This window comes from Heterodontus francisci, chromosome 4, assembly GCF_036365525.1.
Source record: "Heterodontus francisci isolate sHetFra1 chromosome 4, sHetFra1.hap1, whole genome shotgun sequence".
Classification (NCBI taxonomy): domain Eukaryota; kingdom Metazoa; phylum Chordata; class Chondrichthyes; order Heterodontiformes; family Heterodontidae; genus Heterodontus; species Heterodontus francisci.
The window spans coordinates 125,589,901-125,609,345 of NC_090374.1; positions in this window are offsets into that span (position 1 = coordinate 125,589,901).

Consider the following 19,445-nt stretch of genomic DNA (forward strand, 5'->3'; position numbering starts at 1 on the left):
AAAAGGATGAACAGGCTGGGTCACTTTTCTCTTGAAAAGAGAAGGCTGAGAGATGACCTACTCGAGTCTTTAAAATTATGAAAGGTTTTGGTAGAGTAGACACAGAGAGAATGTTTCCATTTGTGGGGAAGAGCAAAACCAGGAGCCATCCATATGATATGGTCATCAAAAAACCAAATAGGGAATTCAGAAGAAACGTTTTTACCCAGAGTAGTAAGAATGTGGAACTCGCTACCACAGGGAGTTGTTGAGGCAAATAGTATAGATGTGTATAAGGGAAAGTTAGATAAGCATATGAAGGTAAGAGAGCATTATGCTGATAGAGTTAGGATGAGGAAGGATGGAAGGAGGAAGGGTGGATCATAAACGCCGGCATGGACTGGTTGGGCCGAATGACCTGTTTCTGTGCTGTAAATTCTATATAATTCTTTGTAACAAGTGCTGTGGGGAGCGCTTAAACTAACTTGGCAGGGCTAGGAGCACCAGGTTGAAGCAATAGAGAGAAACCAAATGCACAGAGGATTAGGAGAGGTGAACTGCATTAGAATCAAGTGTAGACCTAAGATTTATGTAAAGAACAAGACCGAGAGCAGTTCAGGAGAAATATCGTGATGTTATGTCACAGCACAAAGAGGGGTGATAGGGTAAGTTACAGATAAACATTTAATTTAATCTGCCTATAGCTTAAACTAGATCTTGAATTTGTTTAAAACCTAAAAATAAATAAGGTAAGTTGACTAACTACATAGATTATTTAATTAACAAAATAAAACAAGGATATATTGGGATTGCAGTGCAGGTGGTGTACCACAACTACAGCATGTGGCAATTTGTGGAATGCATTGTGAGCGCAGGCAGTCACATTTGCATCTCGAGGAACTTCAGCTCAGAGTTGTTGAACTGGAGTCTGAGGTGCAGACATTATGGGAAATCAGAGGGGAAAAGTTACCTGGACACTTTGATCCAGGAAGCAGCCACACCCCTTGGGTTAAGACAGGGTACAAGTCTGGTTTGTGATCGGGGAGAGTATCAGGCAGGTAAAGGGACCCCAGGTGCAGTGCTGGAGGAGCCTTGGCCTTTGGCCTTATCCAACAGGTACAAGTTCTTGCTGCCTGTGTGGATGAGGACAAAGTCTGCAGGGTGGATGAGCAAACTGTCCATGGTACCGGAGGACGTTCAAGTTGGGGGAAGTGAAAAGGAATGTGGTAGTAGTAGGAGACAGAATAATCAGGCATTACATACTGTTCTGTGCAGCCATGACCGGGAGTTCCAAAGGTCATGTTCCCTGCCCGGTGCCAGGGTTCAGGACATCTCCTCGTGGCTGGAGAAGAACTTTAATGGGTGAGGGAGGATCCAGCTGCTATGGTCCATATTGGGACCAACAACATTAGGAACAGTAGGCCAGAGATCCTGCATGGAAAGTGCCAGGAACTAGGAGCTAAATTAAATAACAGGACCTCGAGAGTTACAATGTGTGGATTATTACTCCAACCACATACAAATTGACCTAGGGATAAACAGATTAGGGAGGAGAACATGTGGCTGAAAGAGTGGTGTGCGACAGAGAGGTTCCATTTCTTGGGGCATTGGTATCAGTATTGGGGCAGAAAGTAACTGTATCATTGGGACTGGTTCCACCTGAACCAAGCTAGGACCAGGTCCTAATGGAAAGGATAAGTAAGGCAGTCACAAGGATTTTTAAACTATTAGATGGTGACGAGGTCTCAGGTGGAACAGATAGTATAGATAATAGTTCAAAAACAAACAAAAAGAAAGAGAGTAGAGTAACAATCAGAAATTGTGCTTTAGCCATCACAGGTAAAAGGAAAACCAAAAGATGTAAAGAAATTAAACCAGCAGGGAGATATAAGAAATATGTGAATAAAACATAAGAACAGCTCATAAGATCCAAAGAAATAAGAACAGGAGTAGGTCATTCAGCCCCTCGAGCCTGAACATAGAACATAGAACATACAGCACAGAACAGGCCCTTCGGCCCACAATGTTGTGCCGATCCTTTGTCCTCTGTCAAGGACAATTTAATCTATACCCCATCATTCTCCTTTATCCATATACCTATCCAAAAGCCTTTTGAAAGTCCCTAAAGTTTCTGACTCAACAACTTCCCCGGGCAAGGCATTCCATGCCTCGACCACTCTCTGGGTAAAGAACCTTCCCCTGACATCCCCCTTATATCTCCCACCCTTCACCTTAAATTTATGACCCCTTGTAACGCTTTGCTCCACCCGGGGAAAAAGTTTCTGACTGTCTACCCTATCTATTCCCCTGATCATCTTATAAACCTCTATCATGTCACCCCTCATCCTTCTCCGTTCTAATGAGAAGAGGCCTAGAATGTTCAGCCTTTCCTCGTAAGACTTATTCTCCATTCCAGGCAACATCCTGGTAAATCTCCTCTGCACCCTCTCCAAGGCTTCCACATCCTTCCTAAAATGAGGCGACCAGAACTGCACACAGTACTCCAAATGAGGCCTTACCAAGGTCCTGTACAGCTGCATCATCACCTCACGGCTCTTAAATTCAATCCCTCTGCTAATGAACTGCTAATGAACGCCTGCTCCCCTATTTAATAAGATCATGACTGATCCTGCCTGTCTGCTCCCCCATAACCCTAGACTCCCTTGTAGATCAAAAACCTGTCTAACTCAGCTTGAATATATTCAATGACCCAGCCTCCACTGCTCTCTGGGGAAGAAAATTCCAAAGATTAAGGACCCTCTGAGAGAAGAAAATCCTCCTCATCTCCTTCTTAAAAGGGAGATCCCTTATTTTGAAATTGTGCCCCCCTCGTCCCACACGAGGGGAAAATCGTCTCAGCATCTACCCTGTCAAGCCGCGTCAGGGTCTTATATGTTTCAATAAGATCACCTCTCATTCTTCTAAACTCCAATGAGAATAGGCTCAACCTTTCCTCATAAGACAACCCCTTCATCCCAGGAATCAACCTAGTGAACCTTCTCTGAACTGTCTCCAATGAAAGTACATTCCTCCTTAAATAGCAGTACTTTAGATGTGGTCTCACCAATGCCCTGTGCAGTTGCAGCTCGACTTCCCTACTTTTATACTCCATCCCCTTTGCAATAAATGCCAACATTCCATTTGCCTTTCTAATTACTTGGTGTACCTGCATGCTAACTTTTTGTGATGCATGAACAAGGACAGCCAGATCCTTCTGTACTACAGGATTCTCTAGTGATTCTCCATTTAAATAATACTTTGCTCTTCTATTCCTCTGACCAAAGTGGATAACCTTATATTTTTCACATTATACTCCAACTGCCAAATTTTTGCCCACTCACTTAACCTATCTATATCACATTGCAGACTCTCTTTGTCCTCCTTGCAATGTATTTTTCCAAGTATCTTTGTATTGTCAGCAAATTTGGCTACAATGCACTCAGTCCCTTCATCCAAGTCATTAATACATTTTTCAAATAGTTGAGGCTCCAGCAGTAATCCTTGTGGCACCTGTTACGACTGAGGTGGGAAGAGTGCACTGTTTTTCTAGTTCCACTTCTCCACAGGTCACAACATATATTTAATTTTTTTTCCCAGTTACCGATATGGTCAATCATAGACTTTATTTTTCACCCAGAAATAAATACACCAACCAGGTTTCCTTAATAAACAAAAATATATCAGTTTATTATAAAACAAATCTTAACAAGTAACGATGCAAAGCATTAACATGAAGATTGAAATATAAGTTCCCTTTTCTACCTTAGCCCCTTACACACATACACACACACACCGGTTAACCGAAAAAATAAAGAGATTTACTCTATAGAGCGCTATTACAAAAAAAAAACAGACAAAAAGAATTATTTGCCCAAATACTTGATAATTCTTGAAGGAAAAAAAGAGAAGATATGGAAAGATGTCAGATGTCCTTTGTTTTGGTTTGGCATCTCAAATACGCGTAGATGGCTGTCACTGGGATCTTCCTAGAACTGTTCTTGTCAGGCGAAGATCACTTTGGGCAGGCTTTCCAGGAAAAATGCAGGCAGTTTCTTATACTTGCTTCTCAGAGCTTCTCAAAGAGATAGAAAACTGGCAGTCTTTTCAAAGAGCAGGAACAGGCCGAGTTGGGGCTTGTCCTTGGCAGGTTGATTCATTAACTCCTTTTCAAACCATTGTCCATATGCCAACTGCCTGTCAATAGCGAAACCAAAAACAATGTCACAAGAGTAAAGCCTCCTGACCCCTATAAATCTTGACTTGTCACCTCTTTGTAAACATCTTTCCCCAAGTCAGAAAAACCCCTGCTGGGCAATTATCTGAAGACAGGTGCCTTCCAATAATGGCTTGTTTTTAGCACTCCTTGATTTTTCCAGTAACCGTTGTTTACAAGCTCAGTCCAAAAGACCTCTTTTTTAAAAAAAAGATGAGTTCCAGCATCTATGGAATCTATATTTCCCGTTATGACACACAAATCTTAATAATCGAACAAAAAAAATGTAAGCACTCATAATACACCCCACTAGTTACAATTTGCCAACCTCAAAATAACCCATTTATCCCAACTCCTTGGGGCAAATTTTACAGACCCCCCCCCCAACAATGTTGGGGGCCGTGGCAGGGGGTGCAGAATATGCCTCCAGGAGAGGCCCACCACAGACCTCGACACCGGGAAGGCCCAGCCCGATATTACCGGCAGTGGCGAAGGCTCATGGTAGCCCCCCCACCCAACCCCCCCACCCCTGCCGCTCGGCAACAGGAGCCCAATTCAAGTATGTAAATTAATGTAAATAAACAAATAAATTACCTTCTCGATCCCGCTATCTGTCCCAGTGTGATATTAGTGACAATGGCTGGCACTCACACGCCTTCGGATCCCCATCTGGGGATCCGAGGCAAAACACTGGTGGGGATTGGGGAACAGGTAAGTTTCTCTGTGTGGGAGTAGGGGGAACGGGGTCAAAATAATATCATTGGTGTACGGGATGATGGGAAGGGTTAGAGTTTAAAGTTTATGTACTTTGTGGGGGGGGGGAAGGTCAGGTGGGCAGGCGAAGTGTTTGCTGGGGGCGGTGAAATGGCAAGTAATTAATTTTATGGTTTTTTGGGCGGATGGGAAAAGGCCAATTTAAATGGATTTAAATTATGTTATTGAAGTTACCGTTAAATATTTAAATTGAATGTTCGGGCTTGAAGTCTTTTAAAAATGGCGCCATCGCCTGTGCAAAGGCGTTGCTGGGGACGGACCGCCGAACCCCTCCAAACCATTGGGTTGGGTGGTCCGTCCTGGCTAGTTAAATGAGCTGCCGTGCTTAATATCGTGGCGGCTCCGCAACATGTGGCCCGCGCAGGTGGATCGCCATTGTTAACGTCCGCCGCCGATTACGGCAGCAGAAGTATAAATTTCAGCCCTTTGTATCCTGTCAGTTAGCCAATCCTCTATCCATGCTAATATATTACCTCCAACACCATGAGCTCTTATCTTGTGCAGTAACCTTTGATATGACACCTTATCGAATGCCTTTTGGAAATCCAAAGACATTATATCTAATGCTTCTCCTTTATCTACCCTATTCATTGAATTCTCAAAGAACTCTAATAAATTTGTCAAACATGATTTCCCTTTCATAAAACCATGCTGGCTCTGTTTGATTGCATTCTGATTTTCTAAATGTCCTGCTACTACTTCCTTAATGATGGATTCCAGCATTTTCCCTATGACAGATGTTAGGCTAGCTGGCCTATAGTTTCCCGCTTTCTGTCTCCCTGGTTTCTTGAATAGGGGCGTTACATTCACAGTTTTCCAATCCATTGCAACCGTTCCAGAATCTAGGGAAATTTGGAAGATTCAAGCAACGCATTCACTACCTCTGCAGCCACTTCTTTTCGGACCCTAAGATGCAGGCCATCAAGTCCAGAGGATTTGTTAGCTTTTAGTTCCATTAGTTTGTCTAGTAACATTTGTCTAGTGATAGTGATTGTTTTAAGTTCCTCCCTCCCCTTTGTCCCTTGATTTTCTTTTTTTCATAGAATCATAGAAAGTTTACAGCACAGAAAGAGGCTACTTGGTCCATCATATCTGTGCTGGCTGAGAAACAAGCCACCCAGCCTAATCCCACCTTCCAGCATTTGATCTGTAGCCCTGCAAGTAACGACACTTGAGGTGCATATCCAGACACCTTTTAAATGAGTTGAGGGTTTCTTTCTCTACTACCCTTTCAGGAAGTAAGTTCCAGACCCCTACCAACATCTGGGTAAAAAATATTTTCCTCATCTCCCCTCTAATCTTTCTACCAATCACTTTAAATCTATGCCCCCAATTCACTGGCCTCTCTGTGAAGGTAAATAGGCCCTTCACATCCACTCTATTCAGGCACCTCACAATTTTGTACATTTCAATCAAATCTCCTTTCAGCTTCGTCTGTTCCAAGGAGAACAACCCCAGCCTATCCAATCTTTCCTCATAGCTGCATTTTTCTTGGCAACATCCTCGTAAATCTCCTATTTAACTTTCCTAGTGCAATTACATCCTTTCTGTAATGAGGTGACCAGAATTGCACACAGTGGTCAAGTTGTGGCCTAATGATTTACACAGTTTCAGCATAACCTCCCTGCTGTTATATTCTAAACCTCGGCTAAGAGAGGAAAGGATTCCAAGCACCTTCTTAACCACCTTATCGACCTGTCCTGCTACCTTCAGGAATCTATGGACATTCACTCCAATGTCCCTCACTGCCTCTACACCTCTCAGTACTCTCCCATTAATTGTGTATTAGAGTCATAGAGTCATAGAAACAGGCCCTTCGGCCCACCGCGTCCATGCTGACCATAATGCCTATCGATACTAATCCCACCTGCCTGCATTAATTCCATATCCCTCTATGCCTTGCTCATTCAAGTACCTGTCTAGATGCCTCTTAAATGTTGCTACTGTTCCTGCCTCCACCACCTCCTCTGGCAGCTTATTCCAGATACCCACTATTCTTTGTGTGAAAGATTTACCCCTTTGATCCCCTTTAAACCTCCTCCCTCTCACCTTAAATCAATGCCCTCTAGTTTTAGTCACCTCTACCATGGGAAACAGACTCTGGCTATCTACCCTATCTATGCCTCTCATAATTTTATATATCTCTATCATGTCTCCTCACTGTTACAGTCCTGCCCTGGTTTAACTTCCCAAAATGCATCACTTCGCACTTTTTTAAAAAAAAATTTTATTTAGAGATACAGCACTGAAACAGGCCCTTCGGCCCACCGAGTCTGCACCGACCAACAACCACCCATTTATACTAATCCTACATTAATCCCATATTCTCTACCACATCCCCACCATTCCCCTACCACCTACTTACACTAGGGGCAATTTACAATGGCCAATTTACCTATCAACCTGCACGTCTTTTGGAGGTGGGAGGAAACCGGAGCACCCGGCGGAAACCCACGCAGACACAGGGAGAACTTGCAAACTCCGCACAGGCAGTACCCAGAACTGAACCCGGGTCGCTGGAGCTGTGAGGCTGCAGTGCTAACCACTGCGCCACTGTGCCGCCCTTGTCTGCATTAAATTCCATTTGCCTTGCCCACTTTCCCAGTTTATCTATATCCTGTTGTAACCTTAGACAACCTTCTTCACTGTCCACTATACCACCAATTTTGGTGTCATCTGCAAACTTACTAATCATGCCCCCTACATTCACATCCAAGTCATTAATATATATGACAAACAACAGAGGGCCCAGCACCGATCCCTGCGGCACACCACTGGTCACCGGCCTCCAATCTGAAAAATAACCCTCCACTACCACCCTCTGCCTCCTATCACCAAGCCAATTTTGTATCCAATTGGCTAGCTCACCTTGGATCCCATGTGTTCGAACCTTCTGGACCAGCCGACCATGCGGGACCTTGTCAAAGGCCTTGCTAAAGTCCATGTAGACAACGTCCATCACCCTGCCCTCGTCAATCCTCTTGGTCACCTCCTCAAAAAACCCACTCAATCAAATTCGTGAGACATGATTTCCCACGCACAAAGCCATGCTGACTATCCCTAATCAGACCTTGCCTTTCCAAATGCATATAAATCCTATCTCTCAGAATCCCTTCCAACAACTTTCCCACCACTGATATAAGGCTCACCAGCCTGTAGTTCCCTGGCTTATCCCTGCTGCCCTTCTTAAATTAGCTATCCTCCAGTCTTCCGGTACCTCACCCGTGGCTAACAATGATACAAAAATCTCTGCCAGGGCCCCAGCAATCTCCTCCCTTGCTTCCCATAGCATCCTAGGATACACTTGGTCAGGCCCGAGGGATTTATCCACCTTAATGTGCTTCAAAACCTCCAACACCTCCTCATTTGTAATGTTGATATGCTCCAGGATATCGCTGTACCCTCCCTTGAACTCATTAGCTTCCATGACCTTCTCCATGGTAAATACAGACGAGAAGTATTCATTTAAGACCTTGCCCATTTCCCGTGGCTCCACACATATATTACCACACTGGTCCTTAAGGGGACCTACTCTCTCCCTAGCTACCCTTTTACTCTTAATATGCTTATAGAATCTTTTAGGATTCTCCTTTATCTTATCTGCCAGGGAAATCTCATGGCCCCTTTTCGCCCTCCTAATTTCCTTCTTAAGTGTACTCCTACATCCCTTATACTCCGAAGGACTCACTTGATCCCAGCTGCCTATCCCTGACATATGCCTCCTTCTTTGTTCTGACCAGACCCTCAATATCCCTTGTCAACCAAGGTTCCCTAAACTTGCCAGCCTTGCCCTTCCATCTAACAGGAACATGCCAGCCCTGAACTCTTCCTATCTCACTTTTAAAAGCCTCCCACTTGCCAGACATCCCTTTACTTGTAAACAACCTCTCCCATTCAACTTTTGAGAGTTCCTGTCTGATGCCATCGAAATTAGCCTTCCCCCAATTTAGGACTTCAACCTGAGGACCAGTCCTATCCTTTTCCATAACTATTTTGAAGCTAATAGAGTTATGGTCACTGGTCCCAAAGTGCTCCCCCACTGACATATCAACCACCTGCCCAGCCTCATTTCCTAAGAGGAGGTCGAGTGTAGCCCCTTCTCTAGTAGGGCCATCCACATACTTCTTCAGAAAACTATTCTGGACATACTTAAATTCTTCCCCATCTGATCCCTTAGCACTAAGGCAGTCCCAGTCAATATTAGGGAAGTTAAAATCACCTACTGTTATAACCCTATAATTCCTACACCTATCTGTGATTTCCCTACATATATGCTCCTCCAATTTCCTCTGACTACTGGGGGACCTACAGTATAATCCCATCAAAGTGATCACCCCTTTCTTATTTCTAAGTTCTACCCAAATGGCCTCGCTGGACGTTCCCCCCGGGATATCCTCTCTAAGCACTGCCGTGATGTCCTCCCTAATCAATAGTGCAACTCCCCCTCCTATTTTACCTCCACTTCTGTCACGCCAGAAGCATCGGTACCCTGGAACATTGAGCTGCCAGTCCTGACCATCCCTCAACCAGGTTTCCGTAATAGCTAGAATATCACAATCCCATGTACCGATCCATGCTCTGAGTTCATCTGCCTTACCTGTAAGGCTTCTTGCATTAAAGAAAATGCAGTTTAGCCTACCAGACTTTGCCTTGTTTGACCTCCCCAAATGCATCACCTCACTCTTCTCCAGGTTGAATTCTATTTGCCACTTTTCTGACCACCTGACCAGCCCATTGATAGCTTCCTGCAGTCTACAGCTATCCTCCTCACTATTAACCACACGGCCAATTTTTGGGATTATTGGGATGTTTTTAGTGTCTCCTACCATGAAGACAGATGCAAATATTTGTTCAAGTTGTCGGTCATGTCCTTGTTTCACATTATTAATTCCCCTGTCTCATCCTCTAAGGGACCAATGTTTACTGTAGTTACTCTCCTCCTTTTTATATATTTGAAGTAGCTGTGGCTGTTTTTATATTTCTTGCTAGTTCATTTTCATATTCTAACTTCTCCCTCTTTATTAATCTTTAAGCCATTCTTTGTTGGTTTCTAAAATGTTTTCAATCTTCTGGCAGAATTATACACCTTTTCTTTCAATTTGATACCATCTTTAACTTCCTTAGTTAGCCACGGATGGTTCATCCTTCTTGTAGAATCTTTCTTTCTCAATGGAATATATCTTTGTTGAGAGTTATGAAGTATCTCCATAAATATCTGCCACTGCTTATCCAATCTTATCTCAGTATATTTTAGCCAACTCCGTCTTCATACCTTTGTAATTGACTTTATTTAAGTTTATGACACTAATTTCAGAGCCAAACCTCTCACATTTAAACCAAATGCGAAATTCTATCCAGTTATGATTGTTAGTGTCTAATAAGTTCTATTAATGGATATTAAATATCTGGTAGTTGAAGGTAATAGGGTGAACAGATGTTCGGTGTTGATTAGTTAATTGTACTCAAAAGTATATATAAAGAAGAGCCAGCCAGCACTGGCTGGGTGTTATTAGGAGTGGAGAAGAAAGCTGTGTGGCAGGCAATAAACAGTCTCCACCAAAGCATTCTAAGTCTCAGTGTCTTCACAAACAGCTTGGGAGTTTCTCTAACAATGATCACTCTTCCTGATAGGATCCCTTATTATGAGATCATTAATTAATCCTGTCTCAGTACACAGTACTAGGTCTAAAATAGCCTGTTCCCTGGTTGGTTCCACAATATATTATTCTAAGAACTGTCCCAATACACTCAATGAACTCGTCCTCAAGGCTACCTTTGCAAATTTGATTTGTCCAATCTCTAAGATTAAAATTGCCCATGATTATTGCAGTACCTTTCTTCCAAGCCCCCATTATTTCTGGATTTATACTCTGTCCTTTGTTATGGGGCCTATAAACTACTCCCACCAGTGACTTCTTTACCTTGCTATTTCTTATCTCCACCCAAACTGAATCTACGTCTTGAGCTTCCGAACCAAGATCATTTCTCATTATTGTGCTGATCTCAATCTTTATTCAGAGAGCTACCCCACCTCTGGTTCCTTTTTTCCTATTCTTTTGAAATGTCAAATATCCTTGAATATTCAGTTCCCAGCCTTGGTTATTTTACAACCAAGTCTCTGCAATAGCTATCATAGCATACCTATTTATTTTGATTTGCACTGTCAATTCACCTATCTTGTTATGAATGCTGCATGCATTCAGGTAAAGAGTCTGTCTTTTTACCATTTTTTTCCTATTCCTGACCCTATTTACTGGTGAACTCTTATGTTTGTACATTCTGTCCCTTCCTTTCACACACTGGTTATCATTGCCAATATCATTATCCTGCACTATTGCCTCGTCCTTTCTCTTAAACTTCCTCTTAAACCCAGTCTGTACTACTGAAAGTCAGTCTGCACCTCCTAAAGAGGAGGTACAGTCTGGCTGCAGCTGGTGCTGGAAGTGGCTGGGGAATAGTCACTGAGCAGGAAGAAGAGTGAAAATGGAACAGCAGAGCAGAGAGTGTGCTTCCAAATCCTCTGATGCAGCATTGGAAGCCTTGGTGAAGGAGGTAGATTGGAGGAGTGAGGCCCTTTATCCAAAGTGAGCCAGAAAGCCCTCCAGACAGACACTGAGAAGGCAGTGGGCAGGTCACAAACCTGAAACATTAGCTCAGTTTCTCTCTCCATAGATGCAGCCAGATCTGCTGGCTATATCCAGCATTTTCTGTTTTTATTTCAGATTTCTAACATCTGCAGTATTTTGCTTTTATTTTAGTATTGAATACAGACTTCTGTTCCAAAGGAGAACTTCCTGGCAGCTCTCTAGTACTGTACTCAAATGGTCATTCTTCATCTGTGAGTCTCGACAGTGGGGTGCTAGCTGGGTATTCAACCACAGGGAGCATCACAGCCAAATGTGATCCTGTTCTCATCTGTTGAGATGCATACAATTTTAGCTGAGGTCATGAAGTCATCAAATGCTGATTGTTTTTCCACTGTCACACTTACGCATGGAGAAATTATGAACTATATAATGAACCTATAAAACAAACCCAAAAATGGCACTTTTCCTGAAAAACAAGATGGAGTCCTGAGGTCAGGTGACCTATCCTATACTGCCAATGCACACGGAAACTACAAGAACCTGAGTCAATCTTCATGTCTGGACCAGCCTTTGTGAAGGCATTAAAATGTAAATGGCCCATTCTATGTTAATGGCTAACACTCTTCAACAAATTGGGTTAACAATGGCATGGCAGATATGATTTCTCCAAATTCAAGCTCAAATGAATGAGTGTGGAAAAAACACTACTTTATCAAAATGGAATGGAAATGGGTGACACCCAGACCGCATTGTCTAACAATGGCCCCACCATCAGACATCCTTTAAGAGGACAATAGTAAAGAGAAAACCACGATCACGTGACAGAAACCACGTGTCTGATAAAGAGCTTAATAAAAGTATCAAAGTGATTGATGACAACGCTACGTCATCAGAATGCGCCGCGGTGCGCACATGCGAACACGGTCTCGGGCCCTCTGTGCATGCGCTGCGGTCCGGATTGCCAGGACCAGTTTGCGCATGCGCAGACGACGTCATCGCGTAACGTCATCTTCCTCGGGGAACACGCCAGGTTGGCCTTTGCGCATGCACAAACTGGTCCTGGCAATCCGGACCGCAGTGCATGCGCAGATGACCGGAGCCCGTGTGCGCATGTGCGTCAATCTTCCGAAAGCTTCGGCGCGAGTTTTTGAAAATGGAAGGAGGAGAGGTTTCGTCGGGCATTTTATCTCAATTATTTAGTCATTTTGGACATTTGCTTCATTTTTATTAGACAGAGGAGATCGTTCCAAGCTAAGTTGCTTTGAAAATACATTTCAAGGGAGGGAAGGGAAGGAAGGGAAGGGAGGGGAGGGGAGGGAAGGGGAGGGAAGGGAAGGGAAGGGAAGGGAAGGGAGGGAAGGGAGGGAAGGGAAGGGAGGGGGGGGAGGGAAGGGAGGAGAGAAGGGGGAAGGGAGGAGAGAAGGGGGGAAGGGAGGAGAGAAGGGGGGGAAGGGAGGGAGGGAGGGGAGGGAAGGGAGGGAGGGAAGGGAGGAGGGAAGTGGGGGGAAGAAGGAAGGAGGGAAGGGAGGGAGGGACGGGGGGGAAGGGAGGGAAAGGAGGGAGGGGGGAAAGGAGGGAAGGGAGGGACGGGGGGGGGAAGGGAGGTCAGGAGGGAGGGGGGAAGGGAGGTCGGGGGGGAGCAGCTGAGCGGAAGGGGAGTGCCTTTTTCTGTGCATGCGCCATAATCACAAGGACTGGCTGATGAGATGGAGCCAATTAATTTGCCCAACAATTGCCCGGAAGCACCTTCGGATGGAGGTGTCCACGCGCTGGACATCAGTCGCGTGCCACAATCCATGGCTCCTGAGCGTTTCACCCCCTGGCCTAATGATCTGATGGACCATACATACGCCTGCCTGTTTAAAGCTCCACTTCCCCCACCTGTGGTACCCTCTCCTTGCTGTTCAGTTACACAGTCACCTGTTCCTGCACCCATCCAAGCAGTGCACGTGGACACACAGCCACATGTTTCCCCATCCGCCCTTGAAACAACCATGCAGAGCCTTGTGAGACTCCGCAATTGCCAGCTGCTGCCTGTCAAGCAGAGAAGGCGTCCAAAGGGGTCAAGCACTTGGGGAACATTCAGCAAGAAGAGATTGAGCACTAAAAGAAACAAGCATGCCGTGTCCAGTGGTAGCACAAATGTGAATGCTCTTGCTGCGTACACAACTGGTGAGGTGGGAGTGCAGCCACACCATTCTCCATCCTCAGTGTTGCTTTAAGGCAAAGGTAGATAAGAGTGAAAGAAATGGAAGATGATGCTGATAGTAGTAGGCAGGATTAAATGGGAATGGATGGGAAGACGCACGAGTAGCATAACCACTAGCAGGGAATAGCTGGGCTAAATGGCCTGCTTTATGTTCATAGTCCAAAAGAAATGTGCTTCTTTTTCCAGCACCCTCACATCATTCATGTTTTCCCTGAGAGCAGCATTGAACCATCACGAGATAGGGACAGTTACATCATCCTGACTCCTACAGCTGAGGTGGGTACTAAGTGATTCATTGGCCTATACTGCAGAGCATAAAGCATGCGCAACAGTAATTTCATTGGAGGGAGGGAAGCTCTGACTCTGATTTGCTTTTCTTCTTTTCATGTAAAACATGCCGTCGAGAAAACAATCCTCGAGACTTACGGTCAGCATTCAAGCAACGAAGGCAACTTCATCATGCTGCGGAGCTCATCACGATGTGGAAAGGAACATTGCATTTATGAATGAATTGGGAATGCACATTGGGATGCGCTTGGGGAACTTTCACCAAGAATAGACTGAGCTCAGACTCTTGTGACTTTGCCTTCTACACATGGACAATACAGTAGTGGAATAGAGAGCCAAGCGTTCATTCACCACAAGGCTCTCCAGGAACAATCTCTTCAGCTGTGCATAGCAGAGACTCGGCCTGTCTGTCTAACGGGAATGCTGGACACAACACTCATGTATCCATGCACAGCAGTTCCTCGGATACTTAATGAACTTAATAAAACTTTTCAATAATTAAACCCAGAATTGTTGAGGTTTTGTTTTGCATGCTATTTCCCCGACTTTGCAACTGCACTTCAGATATTCAACTATGGTGGAGGGGTGGAGGTAGGGGGGTAAAGGAGGGGTGGAGGTAGGGGGGTGAAGGGGGGGTGGGTGAAGAGGGGGAGGGGTGGGTGAAGAGGGGGAGGGGTGGGGAGAGTGGGGAGAGGGAGCATGCAAAATGCAGGGACCAGACAGTTGCAATGCCTGAAGTACTGTGGAGAAGTAGAGAAACCAACTGTTAGGGGAGAAAGCAACTGGATTGGGCATCCGCAGCTGGAGGGAACGGCTGAATGGAGAGGGCCGGAAGCGAGAGGCCGTAGAGAGCCGCAGGGAGCGAGCGTGCGAAGACCTTGGTGTCACCGGGTCCAGGCACTGGCCAGTAAGTCTTTTGCTGTTGTGTTTATAGCGCATGCACAGAAAAAGGCACTCCTCTTCAGTTCCCCTACTACCCCCCACCACTCTCACCCCTTCTCCCCCCCCCCAATATCTCCCCCCCCACCCTCTTTCTCCACCCCTCCCTTTCCCTCTTTCTCCCCCCTCCCTCTCCCTCTTTCTCCCCCCTCCCTCTCCCTCTTTTTCCCCCCTCCCTCTCCCTCTTTCTCCCCCCCTCCCTCTTTCTCCCCCTCCCTCTCCCTCTTTTTCCCCCCCCTCCCTCTCCCTCTTTCTCCCTCCCACTCCCTCTCCCTCTTTCTCCCCCCCCTCCCTCTCCCTCTTTCTCCCCCCCCCACCGGCACCGCTACCGCTGGTCTCCCCCTTTCTCCCCCCCGGCACCGCTACCGCTGGTCTCCCCCCCCCCCCCCCCCACCACGGCACCGCCACCGCTGGTCTCCCCCTTTCTCCACCCCCCGGCACCGCTACCGCTGGTCTCCCCGCGCTGTTCTCCCCGGCCCGCTCCACTCTCTCACTCCGGCCATTGTATTCTGCCACGTGTTTGTTAGGTTTCATCTCTGTGATTTTTTGAGCAGCGCCATCTTTAGTCCTGGCAGCTGCTACAGTCGCAAGCTGTGACGTTTTCGTGGCACATGCTGTATCTGCGCATGTGCCAAAACAGCGCCACCTACCGATCGCATTGTCAACAATTGCGGTCTAAACGTATATGCCGGGCAAAGGCAGAGCCAGCGAGAGAGAGATTCCATCTGCTCCACTGGAAGAAGAAGGACCCTGCCTAGAATACCATCTTTAAACTATCCGTAGGCAGAGATGGAAAGTGGCTTTGAGACTCCCTATCTGAGAAATTGTACCAGGGTTTTTGACATTGAACTGTAACTGTGATAAACAAAACAAAATCTGAAACCACGCATTCGCCCTCCTGAAACTTTCCAAGTTTTATGTTCTGTGAACTAGGAAATAGGAAAAATAGGCCTGCACCATTTTCAAATCTTCACTCCCAGTGAAGAACGCAAGATTTACGGTGAACTCTTAAAAACCGTCAGCCTAAATGAATGTTATCTTTTAATCTCTATCTTTTCTTGTGTGTGTGTCTGTCTGTATGTGTGTGAGCATGGGTAACGTTGCAAACATTTTCGGGTGTTGTTTGATAAACATTTATATTTCTTTAAACCTATGAGAAAGTCTGTCATTTGTCTGTTTGTTGACCATTAAAACACTCAGGAGTTAAAACACATTTCTAATAAGCATGTTGTGATCGGTCAGTTGAGAGGTGAAAAAGGGAAACCATCCGCAACTCTATATTTAATTGTGATGTCCTTATTCACCCAGCTGGGATCAAGTAACTGGGCACAGACCACTGATCAAACCTGAAACACATCTGTTATATATGGCTCAGTATCACTTCACATCATATTTACTCATTTATTATTGGGAGCTCAGTCGTGATATTCATGAAAACGGACCAAATGTGTAAGACTTTATTATGGAGACAAGAGGAACAACTAATTATACTCACAATTCTGTGGGCGTTGAACAGTTAGATAATACTGGTCAACTGGATTGTGAAATGAGACTAATATTTCTACTGATGATAGAAGATGATCAGCCAAATCTTACTAATTTCATTTCCTGCAACATTTTTTGGCCACATTTCAGAAAGAAAACATCAATTATACTCAGGAAACAAAAGGTTTGTTAGATTTATTGCACCTTTATCAGGCAAATGACAGGCCTACATATTTGTTAGAATGACAGTTATTTCCAATAATTTCCCTTTACAATCATTGTAAACGAAATTAAATACTGTAAATGAAAACCCTTGAGGCAATTTTTTATAAAACTTCTAATCTATACCAAAAAAATTAAGAAAATAGCAATAAATGCAAATGATCAGAAATAGGTTTCAAAATTTATTTTTTTTTAAACTGCGATATGCTTGAATTCGCTTAGTTGTATTTGAGGTTTGTATGCATTACTGATTTAGTGCAAGTTTCTGCCTGCACAGAAAATAGACCAAACACAAACAAAATTATTTATATTCGAGGGCCTAGAAATTGGATTGCACAGCACCTAGTTTTTACCGAAAGCATCTAAAATGTCATGTGGCATATTACATAGTTTTTTATAGCACAGAAACAGACAGTTCAACCCAACAGGTTTATGCCAATGTTTATGCTCCACATGAGCCTGTTCCCATCTTACTGACCCTATCTGCATATTTTTCCACTCCTTTCTCTCCCATATTCTTATCTAGTTTTCCCTTAAACATATCTACACTATTCACCTCAACTACTCCATGTAGTAGCAAGTTCCACATTTTAACCACTCCCTGAATAAAGAATTTTCTTCTGAATTCCTTATTGGAATTATTCATGTCTATCTTATATTTATGGCCCCTATTTTTGGACACTCCCACAGATGGAAACATCTTCTCTACATCTACCCTATTCAATCCCTTCAAAATTTTAAAGACCTTTATCACAGCACCTCTTAGCCTTCTCCATTCTATAGAAAAGTGCCCCACATATTCAATCTTTCCTGATTGTTATATCCTTTCAGGGCTGAATATTGTAGGAGGCGGGGCTCCCGGCGCTAGCCGAAAAGTTAGGCTCCCCCTAACTTTTCGGCTGGCGCCGGGAGCCCCGCCTCAGCATTTTTTCTGACCCGGTACGATCCTCTGGTCTTTTGGGGTCAAAATTTAAGGAGGTGGCATCCCCGTCCCTTTAAACACTTAATAGGAGCAGGGATCCCACCCCAACAGCTGCCAGCCAATCAGAGGGCCAGCAGTTCAACAGTATCAACAGCGCCAAGTAATGCAGAGCCTCGGACCCAGGCCCAGCGCTGGAATCCCAGAGAAGAGGTAGGTGAGGCGGGGTCGCCGAGACCAGTCCAAAAGGCCCTGGCGAGGGGATTTGGGGTGTGGGTGTTCAGTCCAGGGGGAGGGGGGTCCTGGGGGTATATTTGTTCTCGATGGAGGTCCTCCGTGAGCCACAAATTGCCCACAGAGGAGGGCTTCCCCCAAGCCTGCAGAGAGGGCGCCTCATTTTCCAAGGCGTCCTCCCCACACAGTGGAGGCCCCCCCACTGCTAGTAAAATCCCAGGGGTGGCGGAAAGAGGCCCTTAAGTGGCCCTTAATAGTCTACTTAAGGGCCTCAATTGGCCTCTGGACAGGAAGGCCATCATCAGCCTATCCCATCCCAGGGAAGATCGGGCTGGCAATCCCGGCGACGGGTTACGTGGCGGCTGCTGCCGCTCCGATTCTCCGGCCCACCACACCCTCCCGTCATGGAACCCGCCATTTGGAGGACAAGAAGAACCATCCCTCAGTTTGGTCTCATCCTTGTAGATCCTTTTTGCATCTTCTACAGGCCTATATATGCTTTTTGTAAAATGGAGGCCAGAACTGTGCACAGTATTCCAAGTGTGGTCCAACCAAAGTCCTATATAAATTTAACATATCTTCTCCAATTAAGACTATCTCTGATCGCTTACTTGTATCGCTTTCCACCCATATCCCACTCCAAACCTTATTTCCTTCTGTGCCCATCCCTTGCAAAAACTCTCCCCAATTCACTACAATTGCACTTTCAAAATCCTGACTGTATAGCCTTTGAGCCTCCATTCACCATATTTCTGCAGTTACCAATCTGCTCAGGCACGCCCTCACTTCCACCTTTGATTCCCTCATTCCCATTAAAACCACCACTCTCTCTCACCCTGGCTGGTCCCCCAGTATGGCCGTCAACTCTGCTCCTGTAAGTTGAAGGGACGCAGACTTGAATGAACGGCAAGCAACTGGTTTAGCCATTCACCACCAGATCCTGCTGGATCACATAAAGCATTATCAGTACCTGCTGTCATCTGTAAAAAATGCTCACTATTTCAGGATCATCTTGGAATGCAAAGGTAACCCATGTCTTCTTTTCTCTACTGCAAACTATCTTCTTACACCCCTCTCCTCTGTCTCCTCTACACAAACCTCTAATGACAAGTGCGAGCAGCTCATGAATTTCTTTGTCACTATGATTAAGACCATCCTATCAGCTGCCTCTGCCACTTCAATCCATTTCTCCCCACCGGGCCAAACTTCCTTTAAGGCTCACCCCTGCCCTGGCCCTGAACTTGTATCTTTATCTCATCTCCTGCTCTCTCGATCCAATTCCCACTAAACTACTGACCATCTGACTTCCTCTCCTGGTCCCCATGTTAGCTGATTTTGTTAACAGTTCCTTCTAATCAGGTTCTGTCCTCCCTCCTTTAAACCTGCCTTCATCACCCCTCTCCTCTAAAAACCAACCCTTGGCCCCTCCGTCCTTGCAAACTACCATCCCATCTCCAACTTCCCTTTCCTCTCCAATGTTCTTCAATGTGTTGTCGCCTCCAAAATTTATGCACATCTTTCTTGGAACTTCATATTTGAATCCCTCCAATCAGGTTTCCATCCCTGCCACAGTATCAAAATGGCTGTTACCAAAGT